Here is a 23,329-nt window from a genome sequence, read left to right as displayed (position 1 = left end):
TGTAGCTTTGTAGTATAGTTTGAAGTCAGGGAGCCTGATTCCTCCAGCTCTGTTTTACTTTCTCAAGATTGCTTTGGCTATTCGGTGTCTTTTGTGTTTCCATACGAATTGTAAAATTTTTGTTCTAATTCTGTGAAGAATGTCATTGGTAGTTTGATAGGGATTGTATTGAATCTGTAGACTGCTTTGGGTAGTATAGTCATTTTCACAATATTGATTCTTCCCATCCAAGAACATGGCATATTTCTCCATCTGTTTATGTCACCTTTGATTTTTTTCATCTGTGTTTTATAGTTTTCTGAGTACAAGTCTTTCTCCTCCTTAGGTAGGTTTATTCCTAGGTATTTTATTCTTTTTGTTGCAATGGTAAATGGGATTGTTTCCTTGATTTCTCTTTCTGGTTTTTCATTTTTAGTGTATAGGAATGCCAGAGATTTCTGTGCATTAATTTTGTATCCTGAAACCTTACCAAATTCATTGATTAGCTCTAGTAGTTTTCTGGTGGCATCTTTAGGATTTTCTATGTATAGTATCATGTCATCTGCAAACAGTGACAGTTTTACTTCTTTTCCAACTTGTATTCCTTTTATTTCTTTTTCTTCGTTAATTGCCATGGCTAGGACTTCCAAAACTATGTTGAATAAGAGTGGCAAGAGTGGACATCCTTGTCTAGTTCCTGATCTTAGAGGAAATGCTTTCAGTTTTTCACCATTGAGAATGATGTTTGCTGTGGGTTTGTCATATATGGCCTTTATTATGTTGAGGTAGGTTCCCTCTATGCCCACTTTCAGGAGAGTTTTTAATCATAAATGGGTGTTGAATTTTGTCAAAAGCTTTTTCTGCATCCATTGAGATGATCATATGGTTTTTATTCTTCAATTTGTTAATATGTGTATCACATTGATTGAGTATATTGAAGAATCCTTGCATCCTTGGGATAAATCCTACTTGATCAGGGTGATCAAGGATCCATGATGATCCTTTTAATATGTTATTGGATTCTGTTCGTTAGTATTTTGTTCAGGAATTTTGAATCTATGTTCATCAGTGATATTGGTCTATAATTTTCTTTTTTGTGATATCTTTTCCCGGTTTTGGTATCAGGGTGATGGTGGCTTTGTAGAATGAATTTGGGAGTGTTCCTCCCTCTGCAATTTTTTGGAAGAGTTTGAGAAGGATAGGTGTTAGCTCTTCTCTAAATGTTTGATAGAATTCACCTGTGAAGCCATATAGTCCTGGACTTTTGTTTGTTGGAAGATTTTTAATTACAGTTTCAATTTCATACTTGTGATAGGTCTGTTTATATTTTCTAATTCTTCCTGGTTCAGTCTTGGAAAATTGCACCTTTCCAAGAATTTGTCCATTTCTTCATGGTTGTCCATTTTAATTGGCATATAGTTGTTTGTAGTAGTCTCTTATAATCCTTTGTATTTCTGTGGTTGTGTTTTCTCCTTTTTCATTTCTAATTTTATTGATTTGCATCCTCTCCCTTTTTTTCTTATGAGTCTGGCTAAGGATTTATCAATTTTGTTTATCTTCTCAAACAATCAGCTTTTAGTTTTATTGGTCTTTGCTATAGTTTTCTTTGTCTCTATTTCATTTATTTCTGCTCTGATATTTATGATTTCTTTCCTTCTACTGACTTTGGGTTTTCTTTGTTCTTCTTTCTCTAGTTGCTTTAGGTGTAGGGTTAGATTGTTTATTTGAGAATTTTCTTGTTTCTTGAGGTGAGCTTGAATTGGTATAAACTTCCCTCTTAGAACTGCTTTTGCTGAATCCCATATGTTTTGGGTTGTTGTGTTTTCATGTCACTTGTTTCTATGTATTTTTTTACTTCTTCTTTGATTTCTTCAGTGATCTCTTGGTTATTTAGTAGCATACTGTTTAGCTTCCATGCATTTATGGTTTTTACAGTTTTTTTCCTGTAACTGATTTCCAATTTCATAGCGTTGGGGTCAGAAAAGATGCTTGATATGATTTCAATTTTCTTAAATTTTCTGAGGCTTGATTTGTGATCCAAGATGTGATATACTCTGGAGAATGTTCTGTGTGCACTTGAGAAGAAAGTGTATTCTGCCACTTTTGGGTGGAATGTTCTATAAATATCAATTAAATCTATCTGGTCTATTGTGTCACTTAAAGCTTGTGTTTCCTTATTTATTTTCTGTCTGGATGATCTGTCTATTGGAGCAAGTGGGGTGTTAAATTCCCCCACTATTATTGTGTTACTGTCGATTTCCCCTTTTATGGCTGTTAGCATTTGCCTTATGTATTGAGGTGCTCCTATGTTGGGTGCATAAACATTTATAATTGTTATATCTTCCTTCTTGGATTGACCCCTTGATCATTATGTAGTGTTCTTCTTTATTTCTTGTAACAGTCTTTATTTTAAAGTCTATTTTATCTGATACGAGTATTGCTACTCCAAGTTTGTTTTGATTTCCATTTGCATGGAATATCATTTTCCATCCCTTCACTTTCAGTCTGTATGTGTCCCTCGGTCTGAAGTGGGTTTATTGTAGACAGCATATATATAGGTCTTGTTTTTGTATCCATTCAGCCAGTCTGTGTCTTTTGGTTGGAGTATTTAATCCATTTACATTCAAGGTTATTATTGATATGTATGTTCGTATTACCATTTTCTTATTTGTTTTGGGTTTCTTTTTGTAGGTCTTTTTCTTCTCTTGTGTTTCCTGCTTAGAGAAGTTCCTTTAGCATTTGCTGTAAAGCTGGTTTGGTGGTGCTGAATTATCATAGCTTTTGCTTGTCTGTAAAGCTTTTGATTTCTCTGTTGAATCTGAATGAGATCCTTGCTGGGTAGAATAATCTTGGTTGTAGGTTTTTCCCTTTCATCACTTTGAATGTATCCTGCCACTCCCTTCTGGCCTGTAGAGTTTCTGCTGAGAAATCATCTGATAACCTTATGGGGATTCCCTTGTATGTAAATTTTTGCTTTTCTCTTGCTGCTTTTAATATTTTTTCTTTGAATTTCATTTTTGTTCGTTTGATTAAAATGACTCTGACAGAGGTTTTTTGAGCTTGGATCTTGCCCAAACTCTCCAGTCCTGTATTTACTGGAAATCTCTTTGCTTATTTTCACTGATCCCATTCAGGCCAATTCATCTACTTTCACTTTTAGAGGGGAATAAGTCCTCAGGATACCTCCTTTAAAGATTTTGAGACCATTTAAGACCATTCTCCCCCAGAGCAAGACAGCAAGGAAACTAGCACAGTCATAAACCAAGAGTATTGTTTTGTTGCCTTTGGCATTTCTGGTATTTAGCACAGTGCCTGAAGCACAGTGGTGGTGGGTATGCTGGATGTGTCTTTATTGCTGCTGCCATATTCACAGAGCTCACAAAAATCCCTGTTCACCATCAGTCCTTCTCTATAATGAGTGCCCACTAGACCATGGATGACAGAGCAAAGAGAAGCAGGTATCTCTAGCACTGTGTATAGTGCCTGGTATGTAGTAGGCACTCAAGAAAATTTACTGAATAGAATTAGTATAATTGTCATGGATTCAGGGCTGCCTCTGTTAAACAATGGTGGAGCCATCAGGAAACAGCAAGACAAGGTTATGCCAATTGAAGTCACATGAATTCTAATTCTAACTCTGTCACTTTACTAGGGATGTAAGCAAAGATAAGTCATTTATCCATTCTGAGTCATCTCCATTTCTGCATCTGTAAAATTGAAATGATGGTACCTAATCTTATAAGGTGGTTGAGAAGAAAATGCCTATGCAAAGAACCTGTGATGATACTTGGTAAGATGTAGAAACTCAATAATTATAAGTCCCCTGCCCTAACTTCCTGTGGTTTTTCTCAACTGTCCCGTGGTCCCCAATCTTTCCAGCCCCACTATGTTGTTGGACGCTGGTAAGCCAGCTCAGTGGCTCTCAGCATTGGACAGCAATTAGTTGGATAGCAATTACTGCTATTACTGCTATTACTGCTATTCTCGTTCCTCCTGCCAGGACTTCATCCAGCCCTGGCCTCCCTTACCCACTCACAGAATATCACAAATGGAGGCGCTGTGTTCTTGTGACTGCGGGTGTTTCCTGCCCAAGCTCCACCTGCCCCTTCTTCATACCTGGCTGATCCTGGCAGTAGTGAGCGCCTTGCTATGCCATTGCCTCGGATCAGCACTGTCAGCTGCTCTACCTATAATCTACAGGCTTCTCCACTGGGCCTATTTCTAGCATAGCCCAATGGGAATGAAAAGACCCTATAACTTTTGAATTTTATAAATATCTAAAGGTCTATTTCTAGACATGGAACTTAAAGAATTTCTGTCATTTCAAAACATCAGATATCCAAGGTAAAGAGAAAAAAATGTGAATTTGCAACATCCAGTATCATCATTTTGGGCTCTCACATCAATGCTGTTGGTATTAATTCCTTTTAAAGTAAGGAAGAGGTGAGCCTAATTCAAAAACCAGGGCAGAAGTTCCGGCTTTGCAAGGGTACTGCATATCTGCAGCGTTTTCCTTCCATAAAACTAAGCCTTGACCAGTCCCACCCGTCGCCCCCACCCCCAGACAAAAAGGAACCCAGTATGCTTGGTACAGATTGGGATTCAGAGTTCTAAGAACATTAGCCTGGTCCTGAAGTGGGAAGTGGCAGGAGGAGGTTGGTCGTTGCAGGTAAGGGACTAGTTTAGTCCTGGTGTGAAAAGTGCAGAATCAAGAGCGACTCAAGGAGTAGCAGCCTCCACGTGAGAAACCAAAGCCCAAACACATAAAATGTCCATCTCGGCTAATAGTCAGAGGAGCTAAGGTAGAGGGGGTGCTGTTAACTAGGGAAATAGGACCACAGGGACTGAGGGTTTGGAGTAGAGGGTAAATGGTGGAATCTGCCTTTCCCAGAGGCTGCAGGGATATTCTGTAGCTACTTTCTACAGGCTACCCACCTTGTCTGGGAGGGCATTCTATGGCCTATTTGCCAAGCACCCCTTGTTTTCAGCCAATGGCATCTGTATGTTTTCTATTGCTGTGTAACAAATTATCACAAATTTAGAGGCTTAAAACAATACCCAATTATTAGCTCACAGACTGTAGTTCAAAAGTACAGCACGACATAACTAGGTTCTCTGCTCAGGGTCTCAGAAGGCTGAAATCAAGGTGTCAGACAGAGTGAGTTCCCATTTGGAGGCTCTGGGTAAAAATCTGCTTCCAGGTTCATTCTCAGTGTTGACAGAATTCATTTCCTGTGGTTTTACAACTGAGGTCTCTACTTCCTTGCTGGCTGTCAGCTGTGGGGGGTGGGGGGGTTCACACACAGTTCCCAGTAGCTGCCTGCAGTTCTGAAATAAGGCCCCTTCCATCTTCAAGTCAGCAACAGCATGTCCATGGACTCTTTCTTGTGTTTCAATTCTCTGACTCTTCTTCTGAGACCAGCTGAGGAAAACTGTCTGCTTTTAAAGGGCTCATGTGACTGGGTCAATGCCACCTTGATGATCTCCCTTTGTGAAGTCAGTTGTGCCATATAACATGACCTCATCATGGGAGTAAAATCCATCATCTTCATAATTCCAAGGATTATGCGGGGGTATGTACACTGGGGAGAGAAGGAGAAATCTGGGGGCCATCTTGGAATTCCACCTATCACAGCATCTCATGTGATTTGTTTCATCAGTAAGATGCTTTCATTTGTTATTGATTAACGAGCCTGGGCTACATTCTGCTAAACAATTACACATTTATTTCTTTATCAGTGGTAATTTACCCTGCTGTCCTGAATTTGCATTTTACCGCAACATCCCAGCTATCACTGAATGTATCTATTTCCTTTTGAGGGATGATGGAGGAGATCCAGGCCAGTGCATTAGCCAAGAAAGTCAGGAGCTGGGCCTGAAAGAGCTGGAAATAGTGCAGGTCATGCAACTCTCAGGAGCTAGTTGCTATAGAGAGGAGTCCTGGCCAACGTTAGTAGGGAGTATTGAAATCCAACCAGGGAAACAGGATCCAAGTGCCAATTCTGAAGGGCCAAAAGATGACCAAAATTTGAGATGAAGACCAAGGGCAGGAGCTTGGTAGCATGGAAATGGAATAGAAGTAGCTTAGAAACCAAACACAGAGAGGGTCCTAGCTGATTGCTTCAAATGCCCCTGTGGTGTTTGTCTTTCTGAGACAGTCAAGGTGAAAACATATGTGCCCTTTGCCTTCTCATGAAGGAAAAGGTTGCCTACGGAACAGAACTCTGAACACATCAACAAAGGAGCATTTGAAGTTACCAAAGGACAAGTTCCACAACAACATTTACTTCTGCCTGCTCTGACCCTGTAAAGGCAGCCAGCCCTTCGACAGCATCACAGCAGTACATCAAGTGTTACAGGCAGCACATTTCTGCAGTGTTACTGCCCTTCACCACAGCTGAACTAGCCAAACTCCTCTGTAAAGATGGCCGTTCTTCTCCTGCACTAAATCCCATCTGCTCTGATCTACTCCAGCAAGTGTCTCTTCTCTCTCTTCCAACATCACTTCCCCTTCCACTGGGTTCCTCTGCTGTAATTTCTTCTCCCTGACAAAAGCTCCCTCTTCGCCTCCTCTCTTACCTATGGTCCTGTTTGTTTGCTCCCCTTTGCAGCAAAACTCTTTGAGTTATTGTTACTTGCTGTCTTCCAATCCTCTCCTCCAGTTCCCTCGTTACACATCCAACCAGGCTTTGATCCCACAACCCCACTGAAATTCCTCCTGTCGAGGTCACCAGGGGCCTCCACGTTGCTAAATACAATGGTCAGTTCTTGGGGCTCTTTCGACTTGATGTCTCACCAGCATTTGACACTGTAGATCACTCCATCCTGATATGCTTTCCTCATTGCTTTCCAGGACTCCACACTCTCTTGTTTATTCCTTCCATGCTCCTAATTGCTCTGTCTTCTTCTCCTTTGCTGGTTCCTCCTCTTCTCCAGGCCTCTTCCAGTTGGGGTGTTCCAGGGCTCAGCCCTTGCCTCTGTCTCCTATTCACACTCACACTTTTGTTGATCTCATCTAGTGTCATGGCTTCACCCTCTACATGCTGATGGCTCTCACAGCATATTTCCAGAGATTTGTTATAACAAATGCCTACTTGACATCACTACTTGGATGTCGAATAAAGACATCAACATCAACATATCCAAACATGAACTGATCTTTGCCACAAACCCACTCCCTCTCAGTCTTCCCATCTTAGCTGATAATAGACTCCATTTCTTCTTTCACTCCCTACATCTGATTGTTCAGAAAGTATTTTCGGCTCTATCTGCAAAAGATATTCAGACTCTTATCACTTCTCACCACCTTCACGGCTACCACCAAAGTTGAGGTACCATCATTTCTTGCCTGAATTACTCAATAACCTCCAAACCAATCTCACTGCTTCTGCTTTTGCTCCCCTATAGTATTTTCTCAATCCAGCAACTGGAGTGATCCTTTAAAAGTGAGGCAAGTTCACATCTCTCCTGTGCTCAAAACCCTACAAAGACTTCATCAAATGTTCGTTGAGAGAAATGTTGGGATATGGAGACGAAAAACATAAAACAAAGTTCCTACCTTCATGGAGCTTATCAACTTCAACAGTCACCATCTATCTCAACCAAGAAATTATCTAGTTCAGAGTTTCTCCATCTCAGCAGTATTAACATTTTGGACTGGATAATTCTTTGTTTTGGAGGACTGTCTTGTACATTGTAGGACATTTAGTAGCACCCCTGGGCTCTACTCATTAGATGCCAGAAGCAGCCCGAAGTTGTGATGACCAAAAATGTCTTCAGATCTAGAGAATGAAAACACAAGCTACATATATATTGGGAGAAAATATTTACAAAAGATATATCTGATAAAACTGTTATCCAAAATATGCAAAGAACTCTTAAAACTCAACAATAAGAAGACAAACTACCCAATTATATGGGCAAAAGTCCTGGGCAGACACCTCACCAGAGAAGATATACAGATGGCAAATAACGCATATGAAAAGATGCTCAGCACCATAATGCATTAGGAAATTACAAATTAAAACGACAATGAGATCCCACTACAACCTATTAAAATGGCCCAAATCCAAAACGCTGACAACACCAAATGTTGATGAGAGTATGGAGCAACCGGAACTCTCATTCATTGCTGGTGGGAGTGTAACATGATACCGTCACTTTGGAAGACAGTTTGATGTTTAAAAAAAAACCTAACTATACTTTTACCATACGATCCAGCCATCATGTTCCTTGGTATATATTTACCTAAATGGGTTGAAAACTTCCGTCCACATAAAAACCTGCAAATGGATGTTTATAGCAGCTTTATTCATAATTGCCAAAACTTGGAAGTAACCAAGATGGCCTTTGTTAGGTGAATCGATAAACGCTGGTTCAGCCAGACAATGGAATATTATTCAATGCTAAAAAATAATTAGCTATCAGGCCATTAAAAGATATGGAGGAACCTTAAATGAATATTACCAAGTGAAAGAAGCCAATCTGAAAAGGCTATATACTGTATGATTCCAACTATATGACATTCTGGAAAAGGTAAAACTATGGAGACAGTAAGAAGTTCGGTGGTTTCCAGAGATTATGTAGGAGGAGGGATAAATTTGTGGGGCACAAAGGATTTTTAAGGCAGTGAAACTGTTCTGCATGATACTGCGGATCATATGTACAGTGGATACATATTATACCTTTGTCCAAACTCACAGAACGTACTACACCAAGAGTGGATCTTAATGTAAACTACGGACTTTGAGTGATAATGATGTGTCAATGTAAGTTCATTGATTGTAACAAATGTACCACTCTGGTGGGGGATCCTGATCCTACGAGAGGCTGTGCACATGTGGAGGTGTGGGGTATATGGGAAGTCTCTGAGCTTCCCACTCAATTTTGCTGTGAACCTAAAACTGCTCTAAAAAACAAAGTCCATTAAAAAATATAGTATGTTTAAAAAAAATGTTTCCAGACATTGCCAAGCAAATTTGCCTAGGGTGGAGAATCACTGATTTAGGTATAGACAAGTGAATAAATAGTGATTACAGATAGTGATCAGCTGATGAAGGAGATAAGCATGTGATACATAGGTGGTCAAAGAAGGTTTCTCTGAGGAGAGAAAAGATAGCTGAGACCTGAATTCTAGAATGAGTTCGCCACAGAGAGGGCAGGAGAGCAGGCATTCCGGGCGAAGGAAGAACACTTGCAAGGGTTGTGAGGCAGGAGAGAGCTTGGCATGACGGAGGTACTGAAAGAAGAACAGAGTGACTGTAGAACAGTGACGAATAGGGCAGCAGGAGACCGGGCCAGAGAGGTGGGCCTGAATCATATCCGGTTGAGCCTTTCCATCATGGTAGAGAACTGGGAATTTAAGCTGACGGTGGTAGTAAGCCTGAGACAGTTTTAAGTAGAGGAATGACATTATCTTATTTTAAAAATGAGGGGTTTAAGTTGAACCCTTGGGGTGAAGGTCAATTTTGTGTCTCTGTGGCTAGGCTATGGTGCCCAGTTGTCTGGTCAATCACTAGTCTGGATGTTGCTATGAAGGTGTTTTGTAGATGTGATTAACATGCTCAATGAGTTGACTCTAAGTAGATTACCCTCCATACAGTGGGTGAGCCTCATCCAATCCTTTGAAGGCCTTAAGAGGAAAAAGTGAGGTTTCCTAGAGTGGAAGAAATTCTGCTTTAAGACTCAAACATAGAAATTCTGCCTGAGTTTCCAGACTGCTGGCCTGCCTGTAGACTGTGGACTTGCCAGTCCCCACACCTGCTAAAATTAAACCACTTTACACATCCATCTATATATCTCTACATCTCTATCTCTACTATCCTCTACCTCTATCATCTCTACCTCTATCCCTAACCCTATCCCTATCTCTGTCTATCCTGTGGGATTTTCCATATCAAGGCAGGTCTAAGGGAAACCAACTTCCAGCCTCAAAGCTGGTCCATGAAAGAGACTGGCAAACCTGCAGCATCACAGACTCATCTAACATCTAGTTATTTCAGCGGGTGGCTAGGCACAGTTGTTCCTTACACTGGGTCTGCATGTACTTTAGGCGTGTGATCATTTATTTATCCATTCAGTCATTCAACGTATTTCTTCGGTATCTGGTATTTGGGGGGTTTTAGTTTAGGTCCTCGAGGGTCAGAGTAAACAGGAGAGAGACAGTCTCTATTTTCATAAAGCTTCATCCTAGTAAGGGTGATAGGTAGGAAAGAAGTAAACTGAAAAGACAAACAGAATGATCGCAAGTTGTGCTAAGTGCTGTAAGGGAAGCAAAAGAGAGGCTGGGATAGGGGTGTGCATAAAGAGCAGTCAGGGAGCGCATCTTCAATACATAAGTTGAAATCTAGAAAACAGGAAGGGATCGTCCACGTGAAGGGTTGAGGAAGCATTCCAGGCAGAGGGAGCAGGATTAGAAAGCATCCAAGGGAGGAAGCAGCTTGTCACAGTGAAGGGTCTTGTGGAAATAAACAAAGACCAACCAAAAGACAACAAGTGAAGGCCCTTTATTCAGAGCTGGCTATAGCCAGGCAGTCAGCCATTGTCACGTATTTTGGCAGAGATTCAAAGGCTATCAGTTATTAACAAGTCTTGGTTGTTTTGGTCTGCCTGTTGAGGGATTATTGTTTGGTTTCCTGGATCGGTTGTTCTGATCCAGAGAGTGGTCTGACTCCCTACCAGTCTGATTTACAGATAGCAGGCTGGCTTCCTGGGCTGGTTACTGCAGGCTGTGGGTCAGAGTTCTATTTTTATACACGGTCTGGCTGTTATCCATTTGTATATTCCGTCTCTCAGTCTGAAAGCACATGAGTGTACTGGGGCGTCCAGAGTGTGGGAAAGGGGCTGCTGATGAGCCTGGGGAGGTGGCAAGGCCCAGGTCACACACAGCCTTGTAAACCATGAGTAGGGGGCTGGATTTCCTTCTAACGTAAACCATTGAAGGGTTTTGAATAGAGGAGTGAGGTGACTGGATGTATGTTTTAAATGGAACACTTTTACTGCTGTGTGCTTCACAGATTGGAGAGGGGGACGTACAGAGAACAGGAGACTGTTGTAAGAATTCAGGCCTAAGACGATGGTGATGGCGCCTCTGTAGCATAAGTTATTTGTGGCCAGGAATCTTTTCTGAGCTGCAGTTATCATCTGGATATAATTTAGCTACCTGACTCTCTCCTGTGGAGAGTGATGGACAGAGCTAAACAAGGGTTGAGAGTCAGGTTAACTTGATGGCTGTACTTTCTACTGTAAATTAATGAGTTGGCTTTGTAATGTACACATAAACCTGACATGGTTTACTCAGTACGAGTCAGTTGTTAATCACCATGGGTGCACTGATAAAATTACTTCTAGACCCAGTAGTGAGGAGCAGACATGGCGGCTATACCGAGTTCCTAACACACTCTCTGGACAGCCATTTGACTTCCCTAGAGGAGGCTGTATCTATTCCTGTATCATTTCTATCTTTAAACCACACAGATAATCATTATTTCTATCAATCTTCATCTTGTTTGGTATTTCCATCCCTTCAAAATATGTCTGGACATGATTATTCTAGCTTGTTTACCTATTCATTTATTGAATGAATATTTATTGAATTTAATGATGCATGCCAGGTACTAGGTGAGGCACTGGGAATACAGAAGTGAATGAGGTAGACATAGTTCCTGCCCTCTTTGAATCTATATGGTGGGGAATATGTACATTAAATAGGCATGTATTTGAATGAACATATAATTACACATTTCTGTAAGCACTGTGAAGAAAAAGATCAGAGGCCAATATGGTGGAGGGGGGTTTATTTTAGATTGTGCGGTCAGGGAAACATCTGTTGGTAAATATCGTTGAAGTTGTGGCCTGAATGGTGAGAAGTAATCAATCAGGCAACAGTTTGGGGAAGGAGAGCATGAGGGCCCTGAGGAGGGATGCAGGGAGAGAAAGGAAGCAAGACCGGCTTAGTGAACAAGGAGAGAGACTTACAATGAAGATGGATGGGTGGGGGAGGGGAGCATGGCAAGTATCTGCTGTCTTGAAGGTCACAGCAGGGCAGCCCTGGTAGGTAAAGAGTCCTAAACAGAAAGGGACAGGACTACTTAAGTTTTTAAAGGATCACCCTAGTTGCTATGTGGATGGGTTGGCAGGACAGGAGTGCAGGCTGGGGAACGGTTAAGAGGTCATTGCAGCCGTCCTGGATAGTGGTGACACCAGGGTGACGGCACTGAAGGTAGAACACAGAGGGGAGATTTGAAAGCTATTTTGGATGTTGAATTGATGGGATTATGTTTCTTGTGGTAATGAATTGGATGTGGCAGTGAGAGAGGGGAAATATCAAAAATGACCTCTAGTTTCTGGTTTGAACAACTGGTTGATGGCTGGAAAATTATGTTTCTATATTTCCTCCATAGGTTTACTTACATTATCAGAACTCAAACAATTGTTTTAAAATGGTGTAACTCATAGCCTCATCATTCATTCACGGCTTCTCAAGGATCTCCTCTAACTTTGTTTTGGTTGTATAGTCTTACTCTTTCATATCACCCAATAGTTTTTTTTACACCTGGCTTTGTAGACCTTATATCTTTTTTTTTCTTCTTTATTCATCCTAACATTTATTTCCATTAAGTATAAGAAATACATTCAAGTGAGTAAGTTTGTTTTGCTGTTACCATTCTAATTTAGTGAACTCTAAGAGTGAGACTGTACTGGTCCCCAGAGTATACTGTGTGAACAGCTAGGCTATTAACTATAGCTGGGGAGATTCCTGGCCTTCTTCCTCATCTCATCCTCTGAAATTAAGATGCAAAAATATTCCTTCCAACAAATTATCTGACCTATAGCTCAATGAGTTGTGTTTAGGAGGAAATCATTCACATTCCCAATCTCTACTATGAAAATCTATGCTTAGGTTAATCTCAGGAATACATATTTTTGGTTGAATATTCTACTTCTGGCCCATTTTTTTTCTTTTAAGTGTGACCTTAAAAGTTGGACAAAATAACTATTTTACATTAAGCTGCTCTAAATTTTATGGAAGCTTATTTTTTCACTTTATATTTTTAGCTACATATGTCAAATGAATATATTCCCAATGTAGAAATTCAAACCAAGAATTATATGAAACAGCTACAGGTAAAATATGTAAATTCTCTTTCATCTATCTATCTATCTATCTATCCTCTATCATACTCTTATCGATTGCTATGCAACCTGCTGCTACACATAAAATGTCTTGAAGATCTTTCCATGTTTATACATCAACACTACCTCATTCTTTTTTAATAATTGGAAAGCATTTCAATGTCTGCATGTTCTATTATTTTTTAACCATTCCCCTTTTAAAGGATGTTACGACAGTTTCCAAGGTTTTGCTGTTACAAATAATTCAAATGTTCTTTTGTATACATGTTTCTTGTGTACACATTTATTTTTGATAGGTTCATAGAAATTAAATTGTTGAGTCAAAAGATATGGGCATTTCACTACACCAACGGTCTATGTGAGTTCTTGACTTCACATCTATCTAACCATTAACACTGTGTATTAATAGTCTTCAAAAATATTTGCCAATTTCATGAAGATAAACCATTATTGTTTAAATTTTTATTAATTTCTTTATTTAAGGGGTTGAGCATATATTTTTGCCATTATCCTTTTTTTGTAAATTGCCAGTCATATTCTTTTCCCACTTTTCTATTCAGTTGTCTTTTTGTTTACTTATTGGAACTTGATATATTTTACATTCTAATTCATCATTTTTATACATGTAAATGTTTTCTAGCCTGTCCCAATTCTTTAGTTTGTTTATGGTATCTTTTATCATGCAAAATTTTTAAGTTTTATGAAATTAAATCTTTCAAATTTTCCCTTTATTGCATATAGATTTTCTATCCTGTGTAGCAAGGTCTTCTCTCATATTTTATATTAATATTTTTATAGATTAAAAAAGTTAACTCTTTATTAACTCTGGAAATCTATTTTTGTACGTGAAGTTGCTTAGAGAACTAATTCCTATTTCTAAAACATGTAGGCATTTAAATATTTGTTGAATGAATAAATAATCCTAATTTGTTCCCAGATGGATTCTAATAACCCAGTGGAAATTACTGACAAAATAACCTTTTCTTCACCAGATTAAAATATCATCAGTATCATCCATTCTCATGGATGGATGAGTCTGTTTCTGGTATTTTGTCATGTCCATTGACCTCTTCTTGTCACACCACTTCTTATCACACCACTTTAATTACTTCTGATTTAAAGTTTGTTTTTATATTTGTTAGTGCAAGTTATTAAAATTTCCTTAGATATTCTTGCATATTTTATCTTCTGGATGAACTTTAGAATTAGCTTATGAATCCCCATAAAATTCTGTTGGGTTTTTTTAATTTGAAACACATAGGATTTGTAGATTAATTTGAAATGTTTATTCTTTATTACTCTTGTCATAATACTGTCATTATAATTAGAGATGTTTGGTGCTAACTTCTGGAAAAATAAGAATTCTTGTCTTAATATTGGTGATTAAGAATTACTTAAAATAAGTGGAAATATATACATGTGTGTGCGTGTGTGTGTACTTTGCATCTTTAAATGTCTCTTAGTATGGTGTTTGGCACTGAGAGGTCATTCAATAAATAATGAATGTCATTATCATTTAAAATCTGTAAATTTCTACAACTATGTCATTTTTCTAGCTTTTAAAATTAGAATGATTTCAGACCTACAAAAAATTTGCAAAGAGTTTCTATATATCAATACCTTTGCTCAGCTTCTATAAGCATTTTACATAACCATAGTACAATTACTGAAAGGAGGAAATAACATTGATACAGTACAATGAACTACTCCACAAGCCTTATTCAAATCTCACCGGTTTTTCCACTCATGTCAAGTTTGGGGTCCAGGATTCAATCCTGAAATCAACATGTCATTTAATTGTCATGTCTCCTTAATCTTCTTCAATCTGTAACAATTTCCCAATCTTTGTTTTTCATGACCTTGACATTTTTGAAAGGTGCTGGTCATTCTTTCGAATACCTCTTAATTCATATTCATCTGATCTTTTCTCAGGATTAGATTGGGGTTATTTATATATCTTTGGAGAGATTGGAGAAGTGATTTATGCCCTTCTCAATGAATCATATCAGGGAGTTCATGTTGTGGATATATCTTATTACTGAGGACGTTAACTTTGACCACTTGATTAAGGTGGCATTTGCTGCTTTCTCCACTGCAAAATTAAGATTTTTCTCTTTTTAATTAATAATTATCTTGTTGGGAGATACTTTAAGGCTATGTAAATATTCATCTCAATTTCTCATCATAATTTTGCCCACTCATTTTAGTATTCTTCCATGGCTCTTGTGTTTGCCTAAGTTGGTTGTATTCTATCTACCTCATTTCTTTCATATTAATTAGAATTCTACTGTAAAGAAGAGTAGTCTCTTCTCCACTACTGATTGATTGGTTGATATAAGTATGGACTTGTGGATATTTATTTTAGTCTATGGGTTATAATTTGATACTATTATTATATATTTTGTCACTCAAATTATTCCAGCTTCGGCCACTGGGAGCTCCTCCAAATTGTCTCCTGTGTTCTCTGACACGGCCCCATCATTTTTTAAGCACATCTTTTTTTTTGGCACCACAAGATGTTCTGAGCATGTCTTATACGTTCACTGCCACAGGCCTGGAATCAATATTTTCTGCAAGGAGCCTTGGTTCCTTTTATTAGAAGATAGTATTTAGAACCAATATCTGAGCTCTAGGTATGCTAATTGCTACTGGGTTGTCATTGCTTCTAGGCCCTCTCAGCAGACAGAGCTGGGAAATATGTCTGTATACTAATCTATGCATGTGCACATATCTATATTTCTTTGTCTATCCATCAGTATATATATTAAAAACCATGAATTCATACTAACACCTTCAGTTCAATCCAACACCACAGAGTCTATTCTTTTCTTTCCTTTACTTATTTGTAACTTTTCTTTTTCTCCAAAAGTGAAAAACGTCACTCTCATTATCCACAATATATTTATGTATTTGTTCAATTCTAGTATAAACGTAAGTAGTACTACAGACTTTCTCGGTTAGAAAAACTCTTGGATATTATTTTGTATAATTCCCTCATTTTACAAATAAGAAGATCCAGGCCCCTGGTGATTAAGTTGCCAAAGGAAAGAAGCAAATTACTAGAAGAGAAGAATTATAAATGTTAGGATTTAAAATTTTAATACTGTGTATATATCACTGGAGGGTTTAGAAAGGACAGGAAATGTAATGTCAGGTAACTGCTAAGCAGAAGCATTAACTCACTTTTTTTCCCCACTACTGATATACAAGTAAAACCATCCTGGCTAAAAAAGTGAGACATTTGGTCAGCATGGCTTGTGTATATATTATGGCCAAAGGCCAGGAAAACAAGACACAATACTCATGTGGTATTAAGACAGCCTCTGGAAAATGGAAGAACCAACTGTTCTATTACCAGGTCTAATTTCTACAATTATGGATACAGCCAAGTCCTCAGAGATTATTGAAGTTTATAGATCTTATTACATGAAGTAGATGTAAAGGAACGATTTTACTTCTTTCTGTTATGAACCTCATCAATATTTTGTCTTTTGTGACTGTATTTCAGTCACAGGAACTGAAATTTCTAAAGTTGAGATGAACAGACTATTAAGCCTCCTGGAAAACCACTTGTTCGTAAGCCTGAAAATTGACAATTATATGCCACATGTTGAAAACCGATCATCAAACCCCTTCAGTGTTTTGTCTCCTCTCTGTAATGGAGATTTGAGATGTCTGTGTTACTGATCCCTCAGAGTCTTGGTTTTTCTTTGAGCAGCCCAGTGCTAGACTTGAGAAGAGGAGGAGTTTGCCCTCATCGTCAAGATGGCAATGGGAAAGATGTGCCACCTTGGGAACTGAAACATGGGCTTCTTTTTCTGTAAAACAATGTCACGTGTGATGGTCAGGGTCTATTGTATTAGTAATACAATATACGTATGTTGTACAATAAACCTAAATTCCACATATGTTAATTCTGCAGGCAAATATTTCCAAGCAATCAACTTGGAACTGAACTCACACGTTGGTGACACTCTGTCGAGCTCTTGTGTCTACAGAAGGATCGAATTGCTAAGCATTGTATTTGTTAATTATTAAATCCTTATTCAGACTCTGAACACATTTCACCCTGCCTTGGCTAGAACAAGCCCTCGGAAATGGCAAATTGAGTCACTGCCTTGGGCTTTGATGAGCTAAGCAAAGCTGGTGAGTAGGATTCTTATTCTGTGGGAAGAACATAGGAACCCAAGTGAAGTTAAAAAACTTCATGCATCTACAGTAATCTCACAAATTATCTTCAAAGCAACTACTTTCAAGCAACTACTTCTTCCATTTCAGACCTCTGTAGTTGCCCTTCTAAATTTTTTTCTCCTTCCATTTGTTCTTGATATATATTTTATCTTCATTTATAATCAAATATTTAAATGGAGATCAGTGTGTAGAATGATTATAATCAAGACCACACTCTGCGGACATGAATTAGTCACATGCTTTTACCTTGATTCAAGATGTTTATAGATATTAAATTAAGAGACGTGGGAAGTATGCACTTGAGTGATTTAAGCAACTAGAAATTATTTCTGAATTGTCTGATTGAAAAAGAGATCTATAAAATTGCCATCTCACAAAACATTGACGGGTTTACTTCTTAACTAATCATGAAACAAAAAGTCTTACCATGGAAGGAGCAGTAGCATCCTCAAAGATGATCTTCATACTGCAGAAGACATTACGATAAAACTTTTTTAGAAAATGTACTAATTTTTCATGTTTGAATTCTTACTGAACTCTTTTTCTTAGTTATCAAGGGCAAAAATATGTCTCAGAAGATGTCATTACTTTCAACCCAACCAAGTCAAAACATTTATAACAAAAGAAATAAACTTGCGACAAAAAACAGATACTTTTATTTTGAGGAATCAACCAAGATGAGTTGTGGAGGGTGATGAAGAACTGATTCAAACACATATATTTTCACTCATGGTGAAAAAAGAATAGTCCCCAGAGTATGTCTAAATGACCTTCTGAAATGAGTCCTATAAATCTTATGGTACCTAATTTTTGATCCACTTCACATTTGAAATGAGAAATTAAGTTAGAATAAAAACATCTGTAAAAACAGTTTACCTGTTGATGGAGTATAGATCCTTAAAAGAGCTAGAGCTGATAGGCCACAATTAATTGAACATATTCAGGAGGAGACTGTTTCAAGTCCTAAAAGGAAAAAAATTTTGACCTAAAAATTAAAATCCTGGGGCTGAGAAATCAGGTGAACATTCTACATTATTTTTTTTTCATATAATCTTGTTTAGAATGTTTCTTAGAAATTTTCTCTTCTATAGACCTAAGTGAGTGAACCTTAAACAATTTATATGAAAAAGGACTTGCCAAGATTCTAACATTTTAAAATAAAACCTAATTCACTATCATAATTTTTCCATATTTTAAAATGGTGCTCCCTGTAAATATGAATACACATGCAGGGCTAAAATGATCTACGAGAAAGCACTCCTGAATCTGGATGTATAGTCTTGGTGGTTCAAGTGATTTTTCCTATGAGTGTTATATTTTTATATGTGTTTATTTTAATGATAGTCTAAAAAGTGACTATTCAATAACATCTGGATGACTTTTTTAATAACCAAACATCCTATGTTAACCTAGTGTTTCTATTTATATTTAGGACCATATTAGAGCCAAGTAGTTCTGCTTTGATTGTTAAAAGCAACTGAAGACAGGCCACAGATGATGCATTCTGGGCAAGTGAAGTCCAAGTTGTACATAGGAAGGTTTCTTGAGAAGTGGGGCTAGGACAGAATCACCAACAATCTACAATGTAAAACTTGAAAGAATCTAGCACCTTCTGGTTCAAGATGGTGGACAGAACTCAACTGAGAGCCTATTAAAATGGCAGTAACGGAGTTGGGATAAAACACCGTTCTCAACCTTCAAAAACAGAATTAAGGGGCAACATTGAAGTTAAGATATTTCAACAAAATTTGGAAAATTGTATGAAGAGCGTTGACTGATGATGGAAGGCAGAAGAAGCTACAACCTAAAGTACATACAGATTAAGGTAAGAAGAAGGCAGGGAACAAGATATAAGGCTGAAAGTAGGGTGATCAACTGTCCAGTTTGCTTAGGACTGTCTTGATTTTAGGGCTGAAAGTCCCATGTCCCAGGAAACCCCTCAGTCCCAGGCAAACTGGGGAGGTTGGTCACTCTAGCCAAAAGTATAGGGTGTTATGTAAAGTTCACATATAGATTGAACTGCTTTCCCACTTCCTCCTTCCAGAATCATGCATTTAAAGAGAAAAAAGAAATACACTAAACTGGGTTGGTCTCTGACTTTTAGATGTTTGGATAATTTTAATTGGTTTTATATCCCGTGGTATTTTATAATTTTTAAAAAAACTATAAGATACAGATCTATGATATAAATTGTACTTTAGTTTTTATAATAAAATGTAAATGCTTAATTATGTACAATTTTATTGTCTGTGAAATGTACATATTTATTATATAAATATAATAAAATGATTTATAAATAAGTACTTATAAAATATAAAGCCATCAAAACCTTCAAAATCAGGGAGAAAAGCAATCTTGTGTCATAGCAGTTAATCATACAATCACGTTAAAGCAGTGATTTAGCATAACAGCACGTGCAACTTAGCAAAATTTTAATTTTATTGATGTATTTTTCATTTTTATTTAATTACTACATTTTTCTAATTTTATAGATGGATTCAAGATATAAACCCTAGGGACTTACATTTACTTTTATGTACATGTTTATACTTACATATACTATAAATATTTAAATAATGTTAGAAAAAATTTAAGTATATACTGAACTGTGTGAGTTTTTTTTAAAGGAGCTTGTGCATTACCTAAGCTTCAGAAAATGAGGCATATTTTTAGGTTTGGGATTTCAATGAATTAGGGTAAGTGGGCAGCTGCTCAATAAAATGATCTGTGCTGCTGGGAGCTTACAACACTTAGTGTTATTCTGACTGCTAGGTACTGTTTAAATAGTCATGCATTAGTTTTCTTGCAAACTTGAAGCTATTTTAAGAAAATTAAGAGTAATGTAGTTACAGAAACAAAATTATGGTAAGGTATTATACAGCCTGCTATGGACTGAATTGTCTTCCCCTAAAATTCTTATGTTGAAGATCTAACTCCCAGTGTAACTGGATTTGGAAAGAGGGCTTTAGGGAGGTGGTTAATGTTAAATGAGGGCATAAGGTGGGGTCCTAATTTGATGGGAGTGGTGGCCTTATAAGGAGAGGAAGATCTCTCTCTCTCTCTCTCTCAGCCATGTGAGGACTCACCGAGCAGGTGGCCATCTGCAAGCCAGGAAGGGAGTTCTCAACAGAAACCAAATTGGCTGGAACCTTGATCTTGGCCTCCTAACCTCTAGAGCCGTGAGAAATAAATTCTTGTTGTTTGAGCCGCCTATTCTACGGAACTTTGTTATTGTAGGGAGAGCAGAGTAACACACCTTCTTCAACAATATTTTCAATAAGCGTCTAGGACTAGGTTTAAGATACTTCAGACTCAGCTTCTACACGTCCATATGCAATTCACAGATGACAGCGTGGGGACCAAAATGTGATGCGGGCAGAGTTGGCTTTTGGAGCCATGAAGATCCAAGTTCTTTGACCTTTTGTTTCCATTGTGTCTCATTCCCACGTCCCATGAAAACAAGTGGGGCTCTGCTACCGACAATTTCCACTTAAGTACAAGTAGCTTTCTAACACTGGGTTTTCTTTAAGTCTCTTAACTCCAAATTTATAATGAAGGACCTGTCCAATATATGATATTAGGATAACAAAATGGTGGGTGTAAAAAAATTTTTTTTCACAAGCAGGGTGTTTATACCATTTGTTATCCTGAAATACCACTCTTACTTACGGGAGGACTTCAGGTTAATCCATGGGTTGTTTTAGAGTGATGGGGATACTGGGGTGTCAGAAGAAATGGTGCTTATTTCCATATGCAGCTCTCCCCTTGCTCCTCCTGGAAGAATAATCTCGGGTCTGGTCCAGCTGCATTTATTGAAAGCCTATTAATTGGAATGACTAGAGTGTGGAGGTGTTGCTCGATGCTTCCTTTATTTACTTTCTAGTTCCAGCCTCAGGATTCAGAGACTGCTTTACTGTGTAGAAGTCTCCCTGCACTGCCAGATTTTTTTCACCTTTTTTTCCCAAGCACAAGACCAACCACTTCCTTTTACACTTTTCTTCCCTTCTCCCCTAAGACTCAGATTCCATCAATTAAAAATCCATTGTTTTAGTTAACGTTCCCTCTTATCTTTCCTTTCCTTTTATTACCGAATGGAGTTATTACAATTTTTCAAGGATCAGATCATCCATTGCCTCAAGCCCACTGACATCTCGGACACTGAGATACTGAATGATACTAAACCACGATGTTCTTGGGAGAAAAGACTAAGCCTTACTGATTTCTCTAGACCCAGTACTATGGTACAGAGCTTGTGGGAAATATTTGTTGACAGACTGTTTGAATGACTGATGATTGAATAAAGTACATGGGTGGGAAACAGACAGATGCTGCCTGAAGACCCTCAGGAGTGAGGTAGAAGTTGGAGAGACAAGCGAATGAGTTAAATATGAGGAAACACAACCTCTCTGGAACATAAGGTACTGTGGGTGAACAGAATGTTGAGAGCTATAGAATCATATCAGAGCCCAGGTTTTTTCAGGAAGTGTGGATATGTATGGATGAGTGCACATACCTACCTATGGATTATACTGTACATGATATGAGAGAAATGAGTATACAAAAGCAACCCTAACAAAATGAGAAGAGATAGACTACAAAATGCAGTTTAGATGAGTTGAGTTGTATTGATTGTAGCCACTTAAGCATCTATTAATCTTGAAGCATAATATCATTTATGTAAGTTAGCAATTTTATTGTAATTGATAGAACACTAAGTTAAATTCAGGAATATGTGAGTTTTATTATGTATTATGTAGGTAGTATGGTTTTGTGCCATGAACTTAACAATTTATATGGATAAAACTGATGATAAATTTCACATACCACAGTGCCTGACACCTAGTTAAGTCTAGTTATTTATTAAGTGAAGTTGTAGGTAATTGTGCAGAAATCTTCAACTGTGGAATTTTAGTATCAATGAACTAATTATATGCTCCCTTATATCCCTAACAAAATCACTTTGAAAACATTTACATTAGAATAGGTACATTTTCCAACAAGACTTTTATTTTTGTGTTCTTCTTGTCTATAACAAATCCATATACATATTTGTAATATATGCATTTTTAAAGGACAAAGCCTGATGATCAGCCTAAAGCATAAGTTTGATTATCATCAACAGTGGCCCAAAAAGGGTGGAGATTTTAAAATATTCAACAGAATATTTTTGCAGCGTGTGTAATATTTGTTGGTCTTTTCAATTTAAATCAGAGAACAAATATCAAAAGCCTACTAAATGAAAGGTGCATATAAGATCATTCCTGTGCTTATCTGGGTAAAGAGACTTAAATCCATAAAGAACTAATAATAAATAATTGCTAAATGTGAAGGGCTGGAGGTTCAGATTGGAGAGTTGGACCTAGGTCACATCTGAATCAAAACAGTGGAAGGTCCACACTAAGCTAGGAGAATAGTTGGATTCCAGCCAGCATGAATGGGTTGACAGACACCCAGAGTAGGAAGTATACTTTAAAGGCATAGCACTGAATCACAGAATTTAACATCCTCATCACCTTCCTCCTTTCTCCTAGCAGATGACCTTCCTTGTACTATATGCCACAAAGAACAGCGATTACATGGGAGCACCTTCAGGGTCTTGTCTATTAGGATCATTCTGTGTTCCAAACAGAATGAAAAAGACCCACACCTAGATATGTAATGATAACATTTAAAATTTTTCATAGATAAAGAAAACAAATGCCATCAGTATGAAAGCAGAAGAAAAAATTCCAGGTAACATACTGCACTATGTTCTCCAGAGCAAAAGAACAAATAAGATGTATATATATAAACAGACTTATTCTAAGGATGTAGCTCACATGATTAGGGTGGTGACCAGTCTCCAGGACAGCTGATGTTTCACTTTTAAGGCAGTCAGGCAGAAGAATTCTCTCTTACTCAGGGGAAAGTCAGCCTTTTTGTTTTATTCAAGCCTTCAATCCATCGGATGGGGCCCATACACAAGAGAGTATCCAGTTTACTGATTTAAATGTTAATCTCATCCAAAAACATCGTCACAGAAACA

Source organism: Aethalodelphis obliquidens, unplaced genomic scaffold (genome assembly GCF_003676395.1).
Source record: "Aethalodelphis obliquidens isolate GAN/ISIS:26980383/991018 unplaced genomic scaffold, ASM367639v1 scaffold34, whole genome shotgun sequence".
NCBI lineage: Eukaryota > Metazoa > Chordata > Mammalia > Artiodactyla > Delphinidae > Aethalodelphis > Aethalodelphis obliquidens.
This window is presented reverse-complemented; position numbering follows the sequence as displayed.